This window comes from Callorhinus ursinus, unplaced genomic scaffold (assembly GCF_003265705.2).
Source record: "Callorhinus ursinus isolate GAN/ISIS: 27379988/994484 unplaced genomic scaffold, GSC_fseal_2.0 scaffold1, whole genome shotgun sequence".
Classification (NCBI taxonomy): Eukaryota; Metazoa; Chordata; class Mammalia; order Carnivora; family Otariidae; genus Callorhinus; species Callorhinus ursinus.
Window position 1 is genome coordinate 61639669 of NW_027397063.1, and position 12370 is coordinate 61652038.

Genomic DNA, 12370 nt, shown 5'->3' on the forward strand with positions numbered 1-12370 from the left:
ACTGTGTCTGTCTTGTTCATTGTGGAATCCTCAGTGTTGGCTTAGTATAGGTATTTATTTTATTTTATTATTTTATTTTATTTTAAGATTTTATTTATTTATTTGACACAGAGAGAGGGAACACAAGCAGGGGGAGTGGGAGAGGGAGAAGCAGGCTTCCCGCGGAGCAAGAGCCTAATACGAGGCTCGATCCCAGGACCCTGAGATCATGACCCAAGCTGAAGGCAGACGCTTAACGACTGAGCCACCCAGGCGTACCAGTATAGGTGTTTAAACAGTACTGTTAAATCAACTGGTACGTTTTAAGGATATGACAAAGTGACAGAAAGCATTTATTGTCCTGAGAACCCTTGGGTCTTTCTGTGTCCCCCACAGCAACTATTCAGAGGCTGGTAGAAAGGGAAAGGATATTCCCCATTTCACAGTGTCCAGAATCTCTAAGATGGAAGGAACTTTTGCCAGTCATTGTATCCAACCTCCTACCAAGTGCAATCCCTACCAGGCCTTCCCTTCCAGCCTGGTTTGAGCACTTCCAAAGATGACCACCACATGGTTATGCTTTCGTGTACATGCTACAGAAACCCCAACTAAGAGCAACAAACAAATGGAGGTTTATCGTCCTCAAATACCAAGAGGCCCCGAGGTAGGCAATTGCTGACTCTGGTTCAGTTGTCAGTGATCTCTTTGGGACCCAGGCTTCTTCCATCCACAACATGGTGCCTTTTCATCCTTGTGCAACTGGTGTCTCATGACTGTGCAAGGGCCTCACATGCCATCAGGGACAGGAAGAAGGGAGAGGGGGAGTGCCAGCAAGCTCTCTTGTCCCTTTTGTAGAAAGCTAAGCTCCGGAAGTTCTCCAGCATATTTCCATCTATGTTTTACCAGCCAGCACTATAACACTGATCACCAAGGGAAGAGAGGTTTGGAAAGCAAGGTGTAATCTTTCCTGTCCCTACGGTGGAAGGTGACAGGGTGTGGTCTGGAATGGTTGCTGAGTCTACCTTAGGCTCTTACAGCAGACCCTGGGCCACTTGCAGGGATTCAACAGAAACCTGGTGGGGCCGAGGGTAGTACCTGGTTCCAGCCTGCAGTTAGACCTTCCCAGCGGGCCTATTGGATCACCTTACTTTTCCCATTTTCCTGTAGTAGATAGTCCCCGTGAATTTCTAAACCTCAACCTTCTCCTGTTCTTTTCTTTGGTGGGGGGAGCCCGTGAGCGGGGGGAGGGGTAGAGAGAATCTCAAGCTGACTCCGTGCTGAGCTCGCTCAGAGCCTGACACAGAGCCGATCTCACGACCCTAAGATCATGACCTGAGCCGAAATCAAGAGTCGGCTGCTTAACTGACGGAGCCACCCCGGCGCCACTTAAATTTAGAATTTTACCCCCAACCTTCTGTTCTGTCAGCATTCTAGTAGCTCTGTGGTGTAGACAACTTATACCAACCCTGGGGAATAGAGCTGCTCAGCTAATTTTCCTGGTTGATGGGACCTCCCAGGGGGCATCTCCGAATACGTCCGCTGTAGTTTGGTTGAAAGAACCCCGGAGCGGGAGCCAGGAGGTCTAGATTCTCCCCTCAGCTCTACGATAACTGAGGTGTGTGAACTTGTGGTGCTTCTTGCCTTCTCTGGGCCTCAGGATCCTTATCTATAAAATGGCAGGAGGGGATGTGTGATTCAGATTAGAAAGTCACCAAAATCCGTGACAGCAGTATCATTCTGTTTTCTCTGATTCTGCTCCTCCCACAGGTCTGGAACCCCCCAGGAGATGGGAAAAGTAATTTTTTTTTTCTTGCCTATGTTACCTCTGCTTGCAGAAACTATTCCAAGCAGCTGGGACACCTGTGCCACTGTCTTGGTGCCACACGCCTGCCTTCTGCCAGTGGCTGCCCAGGTGTGAGCCGGCCCCTCCCCAGGGCTGCAGACCCCAAATAAGCTTCCTGGGATGGGTGAGTATTAAAAGCCCCAGCCTTGGTCCTTGAAATATTCTGTCTTCGCTCAATGCCTGCAACCATGCGTCTGGTTCTCCTCCTGCTGTGGCTGAACCCTGTGGTCCCAAACCAGGAGACAGGTGAGGAGCCAGGCTAGCAGGTCAAAGGAACCTGGCCTCTAGTCTCTTTCATTCATTCATTCATTCATTCATTCAATCATTCATTCATTTTTGTTCCTGGCATGATTCACCTCCTGGGGGGCTAATGTTCACTAATTCATTAATTAAATAATTCATTTACTCAGCACCTACTTGTGCTTAATGTGGCTTCTCTGTGCATCCATCCACCTTCATATGTATAAGATGTCCTTGGGTGATTAGCTTGGGAAGGTGTGTTTTGGTTGGGGAGTCCAGAGGAGTGTCCAAAAGAGGTTCCTGTGAGTAGGGGCAGCATGGGACTCTAGAATGTGCACTGTAGGGGAGATAGGAAGGAGTGTGGTATGACAAGCCTAGATCCAGAAATAGGCAGACTCAAGGGGCAACTGCCAGGCACCAACGGATTTGTTTTGCTAAAATATCCCTGGAAATGGATAGGATGATAAAGTTGTATTTACAAAATGTCTTTGGTGAGAAAACGAAATGCCATTGGTAGGAATAATTTTTGTGGGAAAAGGAGCCTCAAAGGGCATGCTAAGCAGTAACAACAGATAGGGTATTAAATTGCTTTGTAGAAAGGATTTCTGGGGACACTTCAGGTTTGCCGAGTGTGATTTGTAAATTTGGGGCTGGAGCAGGACCACTGGGAACTGTAGAGAGGAGGAGGGGGCTGCTCAGTGTCCCCCTGCCACACCCTTCCTCAGCACACTTGCTCTCTTCCCTATAAAATTGTCAGATACGTTTCAGAAGTATTGCTCTGGAGGGGCACAAACTCTTAGCAGTTTCTATTATTGGGTTCTTCACCCACTCCTGTCTGGGCCCCGCAGCTTGTCACTTTCACTAACCTCTTGGTCTGAAGCCAACAGGATGGTCACAGAGTCACTTGAACTTTTGCCTCCTGACTAGGAAGCTGTTTCCTGATGGGCTCACTGCTCCTCCACCAAATTCTGTGGCACTCTCCGCTTACCTGTGGTAGAGCACTAAAGGTACAGCATGGCGATGTTCTGGTGACTCAGAGTTTGATGACACTGTTCACTAGACTAAGATCCTAGAAGGTGTTTTTTTTTTGCAGGGTCTCGTGGGGGAGGGCACTAGAATATATGTCCATGATCCACCATCGTACCTGGCTCAGAGAGTCACTCAACAGAATAAAATGGATGAATGAATGAACGAATGAAGAGGTACTGGGTCTCTTACTATACTGTCATTTAAAAAAAATTTTTTATTGTTATGTTAATCACCATACATTACATCATTAGTTTTTGATGTAGTGTTCCATGATTCATTGTTTGTGCATAACACCCAGTGCTCCACGCAGAATGTGCCCTCTTTAATACCCATCACCAGGCTAACCCATTCCCCCCTCCCCTCTAGAACCCTGTTTGTTTTTCAGAGTCCATTGTCTCTAATGGTTCGTCTCCTCCTCTGACTTACTCCCCTTCATTCTTCCCCTCCTGCTATCTTCTTCTTCTTTTTTTTTCTTAACATGTATTGCATTATTTGTTTCAGACGTACAGATCTGTGATTCAACAGTCTTGTACAATTCACAGCGCTCACCATAGCACATTATACTGTCATTTTTATGATAGAACCAGTCAGGACTGGTTATGAGCTATAACTGTCTCCTGACCTTGGACACTGTGAGAGCCCAAGTTCAATTCAGATCTTTTAGATTAAATTAAATTTAAATTATTTGACACCAGCATTACAGTGCTGCATTTCCTACCTTGGATGAGCTGGTAGGGAAGGCAGATACACACCTCCAGAGAGAAGGCTGTAATAACAGAGAGGGATTAAAAGAGGGTTAAAAGCTAAAATAAATAGGTTTTAAGGGTAAAAGGAACAAGTTAATCCCAATAAATGTAATTAATCCCTTCCCTCCCAGTTGGGGGAATGTAGGAAGTCCTCTCAGAGTAGATCACATTTATTTTTTTAAATTTTTTATTATGGAAAATTTCAAACATGCACAAAAAAGAAAGAATAGTATAATGAACCCAATGTTCTTATTGGCTAATTTCAAAATTATCAACGTTTTGCCCAAATTCTTATCCACCATATTAAAAAATATAACCACAATACCTTATGAAAGCTGAAATACTTAAAGTAATTACTACCATTTTTTAAAAAGATTTTGTTTATTTATTTGACAGTGAGCGGGAGAGAGATCGAGTACAAGCAGGGGGAGCGGCAGAGGCAGAGGGGGAAGCAGGCTTCCCGCTGAGTGGGGAGACCAATGAGGGGCTCGATCCCAGGACCCCAGGATCATGACCTGAGCCTATGGCAGCCGCTTAACTGACTGAGCCACCCAGGCGCCCCACTTACTACCATTTAATACCTATTCATATTTCTCCAATTCTCAAGAAGACCTTTTTGCAATTGGCTTATTCAATCAGGATCCAAACATCACATTTAACTGATATATATCTTAAGGCTCTTCAAATCTATCAGTCTCTTTTTCCTTTTTTTTTTCATGCTGTTTTTTATTGAAGAAACCAGGTCGTTTGTCCTGTAGAATGTCCTACATTCTGAATTTATCTGATTGAACCCATGTGGATGTGCCTCTGTCCCCTGCATTTCCTGAAACCTGGTAATTAAGGTTCATTTCTTCTGTCAAGAATACACCATACATGGGGCTGTGTACTTCTTATTGCATCCTGAAGGAGCCACACAAGGTCTAGTGGTCCCATTTTCCTGTATTCAGCTTGATCAGCCAGATGCATCTGCTGTAGGTCCATTATAAACATTCCCCCTCAACCTCTGTCTAATGGTTTTAATCCCAGTGATGATTGTTGCTTAGATCCATTTTTTTTTTTAAATTAGGGGTTGCCAAATGCTGGCTTTCTAATTCTATCACTCCTTCTGCATTTATTGGCTGGAGTTCTTCTATAAAGACTTTTCCCTTGTCAACTCCTTGGTTTGTATGGAAAGGCTGGATAAATGTTTAATTATTCATTTCTCATTTTCAGAATAATGAGCTTGTTCCTTAGCAACCCAGGGAATATTGAATTTAAACATGACCTTGAAGGATAAAAATGTTTTCTTTTAGTGGCTCTGGTGTTTCACACAGAGGAAACAGCTTCAGCAAGGGCTCCAAAGCAGCAGTGCGCGGGGTGTTTAGAGAATGGTCGACAAGCAAGTGCAACAACAGGCTTTTTGAATGAGAAGCTTGGTGTGGTGGGAAAAGCAGGGAAGAATCCAGGATTGCCAGTTCTACTCCCAGTTCTGTCACCCACTCAAGCATGGAAATTTGGAAAATTTCCATTTCTAGATCAGTGGCTTTCAAACTTTTCTGGCCACAATCTACATTAATAAGTATATTTTATGTGGTGATTCGGTACATACATACATGTATGTAAAAACAAACAAAAATTTCAAAAAGAACTCCAAACAGCTTATACTTATATACAATGTATGTGGATTTTTCTGTTCTATTCTATTCTATTCTATTCTATTCTATTCTATTCTATGCTATGCTATGCTATGCTATGCTATGCTATGCTATTCTATTCTTCTGTTCCGTTCCATTCCATTCCATTCCATTCCATTCCATTCCATTCCATTCCATTCCATTCCATCTTATTAAAATAAATGCTCATCATGACTATGACCACTGAATTGATTTCTGACTCCCAAATGGACTACAACTCTTGTTTGGATAGTCTCTGGGGCTTTTTTCCACCCCCAGCCCTTTTTGATCCACCCTTGTTATTGGTGACAACCTGACACTCGGGAAGAGGGGGTGATGTGAGAAGGGGAACTAATCACTTACAGGAGGCTTCTAGCTCAACAAGAGGCAGAAGCCATGCCAAACTCAGGGGTCACCACCCCGGCCTAGCCCGCCATCACCTTGAGAGGTCTGACCTCCCAGGACACTGCTCCCCTTTGACCAGGCACCTGCCGGTGCCTGTTTCCATAACAGGCTGGGTTGGCCACACCCAACCCCCCATCCCCTCAGGGACCTGCTCCCTGTTGATCTTGTCAACCTTGGAAGGCCCTCAAGTTTATCCCTAAACAAAGCCCCACACAGGTGCTAACCTAACAGGAGGTGATTGAGTAGGTCAAGGTAAAGAGAGGAAGGACATCTTTGAGAATCCTGGGTGTGAGAGATCCTGGGGCTCATTCCCACCTAAGCCACTGACTCGCTAGATGACCGCGGCCACTTCCCTGCCTGCCAACGCCTTGTTTTCCCCTTCCCTTAAAGAAGATAAGCCCCTTCACTTTGTAGTGGGTAGGCAATGGTCAGATATAATTGAACTGAGCACCTTGAGAAAATGGTCCGAATCAGCGTTGATGAAACTGTTTTGTGAATAGGGACCATGGAGATCTTTCTCCAGCTCGGTGGGGTTTTTCTCTGTCCCTCTTGTCACACTTCTGTGTGTGGTTCTATTGCTTTTCCCTATTCCTTGCTGCCCCACTGCTGCCTCTCTCCTCCTCTTGTCTCCCTCTTCTCTCTCAGTCTTCTCTCTTTCTCTCAGCTCCATCTCATTCTTGCGCCTCTCCTTTTAATAACAGCTTTCCTGAGATATAACGAATGTGACATAAAGTTCATCCTTTTCAGGTGTACACTTCAGTGGTTTTTAGTGTGTTCACAGGGTCGTGAACATCATATGGTTTTCACTCTACATTAAACATTCTGAGGAATTGCCAAACTGTTTTCCTCTTTTGCAGAGTGGCTGCACCATTCTTCAATGCCACCAGCAATATGTGGGGGTCCAATTTCTCCACATTCTCACCAACACTCGTTTCCTAATGGGTGTGAAGTGGTATCTCACTGTGGTTTTGATGTGCATATCCTTGATAACAAATGTTGTTGAACATCCTTTCATGGGCCTATTGGCCATTGGTATTGTCTTCTTTGGATATATCCTTTGCCCATTTAAAATTGGGTTATTTGTCTTTTTTTGTTGAGTTGCAAAAGTTCTTTATATACTCTGGATAAAATTCTCATATCACATGTGTGATTTGCAGATATTTTCTCCCATTCCATGGATTGTCTTTTCACCTTCTTGATACTATCCTTAGAAGCACAAAACTTCAAAATTTGATCAAGTCCAGTACATTTTTTCTTTTGTCGCTTGTGCTTCTGGTGTCATATCTGGGAAATTGCTTAGTCTGAGGCCATGATGGTTTACATCTATGTTTTCACCTAAGAGTTCTGTAGTTTTAACTTTTACATTCAGATCTGTGATCCATTTTGAGTTAATTTTTTTTAAGATTTATTTATTTGAGAGAGAGAGCAGGAGAAGGGGGAGGGGCAGAGGGAGAGGGAGAGAGAATCCTCAAGCAGACTTCTTGCTCAGTGAGGAGCCCAACACGGGGCTTGATCCCATGACCCTGAGATCATGACCTGAGCTGAAACCAAGAGTCGGATGCTCAACCGACTGAGCCACCCAGGTACCCCTACATCTGTCTCTTTTTAAATGTCCCTTTTTCTCAGGCAGCTGTTCCCAACCCCAGCCCCTCTGCTGCCTTGGAACAGATCACCACTGCAAGAGAGGAAGCTGCTACTGTGATGAATTCTGCCACATGGCATCAGATTGCTGCCCAGACCACCATGCCCTCTGCAACCCGGGTAACTCACATGCATGCTCCTTCCCACCCCCGGCGGAGCTGGATGCTGTGATGGACAAAGGAAAGCCCCCTCTATGTACCTCAGATCAAGGCCAGGATGTGAACTGGATGGCTCCTGAGGTCCCCGACAATCCTGAGATCCTTGCATTTTGTCCATATCATATCAAAAGTGCCTACACATTCCTCCCAGCTTTATTTCCCCCACAGCTCCTGACCACCTACTGCTCCCCTCTGAGCTACTTTCCCAGATCCGCACAGGGAGAGGTTAAGCTGTTGGTGGTTGGGGATCAGAGTGGGGAGTGGGATGATTGGATTCCACCTAATTGCCCTTTCATTTCTTGCAATATAGATGCCTCTTGACCTGACGCATCTAGACTTTTGAGGGAGTCTACAGAGAGGGACGAAGGATGTTAGGCAGCGGGGGGGGGTGTGTGTGGGAATCAGGGATGAGAACAGGAGCTTTCACTCATGTTTCTCAGCTTCTCAGAATACCAAGATGGTGCTGCAGTTGGTGCTGAGGATGGAGAACACCCCAAGCCCCGCGAGACGCAATCTAGACTGGATGCAGAGCATAGTGAGTGTTCTAGAGGTTCTCCCAGAAGGGGTGGTGACAACCTGCTCCTGCCTCCTTGGCCTCCAGGCCCCAAAGTCAAGGAACAACTACCAAGCAGGAAAAGAGAGACCTAAGCTGGGGCAGAGCTCCATGGCAACATTGGTTTTAGGGCTAGGAGCCATGGTTCCTGACCATGGATACTGACACTTGAATTTCATGTAATTTTCATGTGACTTTGACTTTTTTACTTTTTTCAACCCCTCAAAAATGTAAAAAGCATTCTTAACTTGTGATCTATACCATAAAACCTGCAGTAAGTCAGATTCGGTCCATGACTGTGGTTTGCTGCTCTCTGCATCATATCTAAATCACCCTTCCTTCTCTATTTGTCTTCTGTGCCCTGGCTTCAGCCCTAACTTGTCCAGAGCTTTCTGCCCAGCCCTGGGGCAGAGGCCTTGCCCCCCCCCCCTAGTATATCGTGAGCACTGGGTAGAAAGGAAGGCAGTATGGTACCATGGAAGGAGCACCGACTTGGGAGCCAGAAAGACCTGGGTTTGAATCCTGTCTCTACCATTTATTACCTGGGTGACCTGAAGTACCTCCTTCCCACTTCCCTGTCCTCACCTGTGTCCTAGACCTTGCCTTGTAGTGAGAGCTGCTGCACAAGGGCCCTGGTCGATGTACAACAAGACATTAGCTGTTATTTGGGGCCCATGCAAAGAAGTTGAAGAGGGTACAGGCCTTTTCTTCCTGCTCACTTAGGTCCAGCAGCTTCTCCAAACCAGCCTCCCAGGGACGCCCCTCTCCATCTCCATGAAGGGAATCAAGAAGAGAGCCTGACATCTCCCGTGAAGCTCCTCCCTGCCCCTGCCCCCAGGCCTGCTGGGGCCTCATCCCTGGACCCAGTGTGCTTGTCTCTTTGGTTTCTATCCTGCGTGCTTCCACATTGGCTCAACCAGAGGAAAACGGAAATCTGCAATTGTTGTAAACACATTTAAATCAGCCATACAGAGTATAGAACATAAATTGGGCTCATGGAATTCATTGTTTGTGGTGGCTACAATGAATATGACAAACATTTCTTGAAAATGGCAAATGACAACCCAGCACCCCTTTGGCTAAATGATATCTGCCTCCTTCCTCAATATTCCTTCCCAGGCATCGTGTCATTGTCTGTAAGTCCCCAAATAGCCTGATCTGAGCCCTGTAGCCTCATGCCCACCCACTTGTCTTCCCAGGATGAAAAGAGAGGCAGGGGGATCTTCCTCTGGTGGGTTGGGATTGGCCTCCCGGGAGTTTCCTTTTGTGAGGATTTCAAAGCTCAGGAGGGTGATGCCAGGGGGTTTAGGGTCTGCTGAGCCCATTGACTTCTCTCAAACCTCCTCCTCCTCCTCCTCCTGTTCCATGAATCGATCCCTACCCTTCCTGCACTCCAGGCCTCAGGATCTTCTTTTATTTCTCTCTGTCCCTGGCCTTCTTCAGCAAGGGGCCGAGTCTTTCTAGTTCTACTTCACCACACGGTTCACGTCTCTTCCTTCCCACTGCTGAAGGTCTGGTGTTGCCAACCATTACTCGAAAACCATCACTGGTTTCTCATTGTCTCCAGAACAAAGATTAGTCTCCCACACATGGCTGCAAAGTCCTCCACAGCAAGGCCCCAAGGGGCATTTCTGGCTTTATCTCCTGTTAGTCTCCTTCCCCATTTCTATGTTCCAACTAAATGGAATGACCCATTATCCCTGGCCATGCCTCCCTCCAGACTTTTGCTCATCTGAACACTGGTTTCTAAGTAAATGCTTATAGCAAAGGAGGCCCTGTCAGAGCCCAGTTATCCACCAATGATTCTGTTCTAGCTTAGTTTCTCTGAAAGCAGAAACTGAGTAATTTATTACTTGGAACAGAATTCCAAGGAGCAGGGGTGAAGGGAAAGGGAAGTGACACAGAGAATAAGGGAGAGCCAGCACAAAGACGCATTATCCAGTTGGCCCCGTTATGGCTAACTGGTTGCTTGATCCTATGGGACCTTCTAAACAGCCTTATAAAATGTTTTGGAGAACCATCTGTCCTGGGGATGAAATAGCAAGCGTCTGTCCATCGCCCCCCATTCTCATGGTTTATGGGTTCCTCCACTGGGTGCTAATTCTCTCGGTTCTTTGTTGTTGGTGTGTGAGAGTGGAGCAGCTCCCAGAAGCATCCCAAGACCTGGTGGCAGGGAAAACCTGGGAGAGAACAAATGGAACATGGCAAGGCACTGCCCATCACTCCTGGAAACCCGGTCACTGTAGCAGTGGCTGGAACAGGAACCAAGGCCAAAAGGACTTGGATGGTGCACAAAAGGTGTTCTACCCCCTGGCTTTTGGGAACACAGGCCTCCAGTTCTTCCAACCACAGATTTCTTCTCCTGCCCAGGGACAGAGGAGCCTGGGGGAAGGGACAGCCCTGGGCCTTGGATGGAAGAACGCACCTCATACATCCAGAACCTGAGATCTCCCTTCCTTGCTAGGAAGTGCTTTTCAGGTGAAGTACTGTGGGATGTGGCATCTCCAGTTGGGATCATCCCGTGGGTCTCATAGAGAGCTTAAAGATGCTGATTTGTGGGCTCTTTTCCCCTCTCTTCACTCAGTGCTTATTTTCCTTCCAAAGCTCCAAAAATTCCATCTCCTCTTGTTGCTCCTATATCATCCCTTTATCCCAGCCAGGGTGCCTATAGTTAAGTTTATCCAAACTGAAGAGACAATTTCCGAGATGTTCCAAAACTGCAGATTCCTCTCTAGTTGAGTATGTGTGCATGTGCATATGTGCATGCATATTTCATTTCTATCTGGCCCTCCATCCTCCCTCCCTGTGTCTTCCAAATGCTTTCCCTAGGAAAGTCATTTCCCAAGCAGCAGCCTACCACCTGGGAAAAGCCCTGGGAAAACAGAGGCCTTGCATTACAAGCCCAGCCTGTAATGCAGCTTAAATTTAGAAAAAGAAATCCACATTCATAAGAATGTCTAAAATTACAAGGACTGATGATACCAGGTGTTGAAGAGAATATGGAGGAACTGGAACTCTCATATGTTGCTGGTATAGCGGAAGCTGGTGCAATCGATTTGGAAAACTGTTGGATACAATACAGTGAAGCTAAACACATATATGCCCAATGACTCAGCAATTCCCCTCCTAGGTATGTATACCCAAAACATATGTGAGACTGTTTTCTTCAGAATAGTGAAAAAGTGGGCACCTGGGTGGCTTAGTTGCTTAAGCATCTGCTTTTGGTTTAGGTCATGATCGAGGGTCATGGGATCGAGTCCCACTTTGGGCTCTGCTGAGCAGGGAATCTGCTTCTCCCTCTATCCTTCCCCCTTGCTCATGATCTGTCTCTCACTCTCTCTCTCTCAAATAAATAAATAAAATCTTAAAAAAACAAAGAATAGTGAAAAACTGGAAACAATCCAAATGTCCATCAGTAGGAAAATGGATAAATAAATTGTGGTATACTTTATACCATGGAATACTGTCTAACAACAAAAAAAATGGGGAACTATTACACACAACAGCACAGCTGAGTTTGAAAGGCATAATGTTAAGAAAAAGAGGCCAGACACAAGAGAGTATGTATTCATAATTCCGTTTGTGTGAAGTTCAAAAATAGGCAGAACTAATCCATGGTGATAGAGGTAAGAATGATTTTGGGGGGGGAGATATTGACTGGAAGGGAACATGGGGGAGCTTATTGAGGTGCTGAAAATGTCTTCTATCTCTGTCTGAGTTGTGGATACCTCCTGAGCGTATTCATATGTAAAAATTCATCAAGTTGTAGGCTACTTAGGATTGATATAGTTTACAGTATATAGGTTATACCCTAATAAAGAGATGAATGAACAAATGGATGGAGGGCTCCCTGGAGTTTCCTATATTATAACTCAAGGAATAGGGGTTAGGGTGGGGAGGGCCCATTCTCAGGTCCTTGCAAATTTAGATGAATCGCACCACCTCTTCTGTGGTAATCTGCCTGACAGGATCTCATCTAAACAATCTGTGCATACTCAACATTTTGAACTTGTAGGGACACATTTGGACCCCTAGAGTTGATATAAAGATACTTTAGAGTAGAAAATTTATTTTTTTTTAAAGATTTTATTTATTTATTCATGAAAGACAGAGAGAGAGAGAGA

The 12370-nt window shown here is 45.5% G+C and overlaps 1 long non-coding RNA gene across 1 annotated transcript; it reads left to right on the plus strand.

Annotated features, from left to right (window-relative positions):
- The first annotated feature begins 1446 nt into the window (after positions 1-1446).
- On the plus strand, positions 1447-9232 carry LOC141374452 (uncharacterized). Its single transcript, XR_012381354.1, has 5 exons — positions 1447-1594; positions 1815-1946; positions 7521-7655; positions 8134-8228; positions 8970-9232. It is a non-coding gene; the product is annotated as an uncharacterized lncRNA (long non-coding RNA).
- Positions 9233-12370: the final 3138 nt, after the last annotated feature.